This window comes from Cuculus canorus, chromosome 12 (genome assembly GCF_017976375.1).
Source record: "Cuculus canorus isolate bCucCan1 chromosome 12, bCucCan1.pri, whole genome shotgun sequence".
NCBI lineage: Eukaryota > Metazoa > Chordata > Aves > Cuculiformes > Cuculidae > Cuculus > Cuculus canorus.
The window spans coordinates 13,517,408-13,520,650 of NC_071412.1; positions in this window are offsets into that span (position 1 = coordinate 13,517,408).

Genomic DNA, 3,243 nt, shown 5'->3' on the forward strand with positions numbered 1-3,243 from the left:
GAGACTTCCTTCTCAAAATCAAAGCTAAACATTTGCCATTTATGATTCGTATCATTGCTAGGCCAGTGTTTAAAAGGTGGTGTTTTGCTGTGCATACACCATGTTTATGGGACAGAATCAAGCTTTCAGTTATGGCATCTTTCTCTTTCTCCATGCTGTACATACCAGTCTGGTTCTAATCCTCCTAGCACAGCAGAAGGTTGCAGGGCATTGAATGGTTTTGAAAATGTGAATGCTGTCTAAGGACTCGATCCAAAGTCCTTTCAATGGATCAGGCCTTAAAAATTACTGATAATTAAACCAAGCCAGATCTCTGAAAGGAGTAGAATGGCTATTCTAGCAAAAGCCCCTGCATATCTGTATGTACAGACAAGCAGATACCAGGTTGCAGTGGCACCTATCTGGTTTTCCCTGTTAAATCATTTAAGTATCAGTGTAATCAGTGTTCACTCGCTGGCAAGGTTTCACAGACCACCTGGCCCAGTGACATCTAGGAATGTAAAGATAAATGGTTTAATTTTCTCCAAAGATATTCATAAAACCACATCCACAGTTTAAAAGTGACCTCACACAGAGACAAACGAAACTGGTCAACTCCTGACTGCAAGTAGTGTCTTCAGATCTGGAGCAGCTGTGTGAAGGCACTCTTCTGAGGCTGGCTGTGCAGAGCTTTAGGTGTACTAAGAACGGCATAAGTGAACACAAGTCTCAATGCATTGTAGTCCAGCAAGTATTAATTGTTCCTGTTTCATTAGTAGAGAAATTGAGGCAAAGAGCAGATTATACTTGGCCTTTGAAGGAGTGTCCTCTAGCAGCACAACGTTTGGTATTGAGGACAGTACCTATCTGGTAACTCTGAATTCCCTCATCATTGGGAACAATTAGCCAGGCATTTGGAGCACTTGTGTCCAGGAGATTCCCAGGACCTTCCTAGTAGAGCTGTCATTAAGAAACTTTAGGGATGTGTGTTGCCTTTGCTGTGGGGTTGCTCTCTGTGTCATCTTTGGATGTTAACTGACAGGAGCATGCACATCAGGCAGCAGGTCTGGATGAAAGCCCTCTTCCATTTAACACAGCTCTACCTGCTGTGTCCTGGCTAGCCTGAGAGCCATGCTTTGGGACAGATGTCTGTAACTGGAGTACATGGAGGGAAAGGCATTTTGCATGCACAACTTTGGGGCTGGTCCCAGTGGCTTTAGTATATTAAAATAAAAATGCATCGCTACAGAAGGGTCTGAGGAAGGCATTGCAGAAGGCTCCAGCATAATTCCCACAGCTTCCATTCCCAGCTGCTGAAAGCAACCACATTTTCCATGTTCTTCAGTGATAATAGCCGTGATAAAATCATGTCTTTGCACCACTGCTCTATAGTCCTGCACCTGAGCTGGGTCCCCTCTCTGATTCTCTATAGGTGCTCTGAGCAGAATCGTGACAGCCCCAAGGGCTTCTTCTTTGCTTAAGCCAGACTCTGGAGGCATGGAGAAGTATGATCTTTGCAGTCTGGTTTTAACGAATGACGTGCTACCTAAGCTCTTTTCTCTTGTTTGACAGCACCTGCCTCTTAGTTCAACTATTTCTTTTTCCTCTGTTTTCTTTTCCCAGGTTCCACAAGGCTGCAATGGGCTGCAAAAAAACCCATAGCAGCAGCCCATTAAAGCTTCATTTGAGCCTCTTCTAGGCAGTGGGCACTTAAGGTCTGAGCACAGAAGTGTTGGCTTTGGGCTTCCAAATATCCTGGTTTTCACCACCCGGAGCCACCAAGACAGGTTGTGACTAGAACTGATGCTTCTGCCTCTTTTGACTAAAGCAGCCTTGGTTTTGGTGGTCTGTTCCCCTCTCAAGACAGCCATAGATATTGCATGGGAATTCACTTGTTCTTTCATGCAGAAAGTTCTACACAAACACTCAGGTGCCAAAAAGCTTTGCTTTGAGACAAAAAGGTTCCTACGTCCTAAGCCCACTTCCAGGCACATAGCCTGGAGCAAACTCTGTGTCTGTGTCATTTGCTGCTGTAGATTGAATGTGAACCATGGGTCCTATTTGCCTTTCCAGACATACTTAGGACAAGGGCTAATAACACAGACAATATTCAGTGCCTATCAGCAATCTAAATGTTTCTTTTCTGCATGTGCACTTTGGTTTACCAAACACTGTGTGGTATGAATGTGAGCTGTCAGAACCTGGTGTGCACTGGAAGTCGAAGGACATCAGCTACAGAGAGCAGGCAGGCTTGTGCGAGATGCAGTTCTGTAGCAAGAGATAAATGAGATGGGGGAAAAGCAGTTCACACTAACATGAAGACACGCAAACCACGGTAAACTGCGTACAGGTTTATATCCCAAAGCAAAAGCCAGTCCTAGGCTCCAGGATGGGCATATGAAAGGCTGGAACTGAAAACCCAAGACAATGGAAACAATTTATGGGATAGCTTTGTCCCCTAATTTGTATACAAATGCTTTTGCTCTCGCAGGTGTTTTTGTGTGGTGATGTGTTCTGTGGAAACGTGTCTGGCAAAGTGCTTGTAAAAATACTCAGACATCCCTGTCTGTTACAGCCAAACTACAGGATGTGCTTATATTTACCGTATATTTTTATATTATCCTGAATATTCTAATGAATAAATGCCTGACATTTTACTGAATACCCACCAGTAGGAATCTTAACAGATAAAAACCCCTTATATCTGTTAGGAAATGGGCAATTTTATAAGCTACAGCTAATTACTGTATTTTCTGTACTAACAGAACTTCCTAGATCTGTATTATGTCTTGTAATTAGGTATAACTTAAATGGAATCTCCGCAGCACTCAGTAACTCTGCTGCTGAAAACGCTACATTAGAGACTTTGGTTTTAACTATTTTTTCTAACAGGGTTCGCAGTTTCATCCTATAATGTCTAGCCCGGCCTGATTCACCTGGACTTTGCAGGAAACAACACATCACGTTCCTTCTGCCATTTTCCCAGTTGCTGTTCTCACTCTGGTCATGAGCCAGGTCCTGCCTAGGGCTGGAGAGAGGGTTCTCCTGCAACTGCCTTTTGGAGTCTTCTTACAAGCTCTGAAAATGGCGGTGCTGGGCAGTCAGAGACAGAATCCCGATCTGCTCTGACCTCATACAGCAACTCCCATCCTCAGCGTACAACCTGCCACCATGCACTTTTTTAAAAATCTCCCTTTAAACTTAGATTTAAACTTGTATCTAATCTCTGGCTGCACTAAGGCTGGGGGTTTTGTGCCTGAAAAC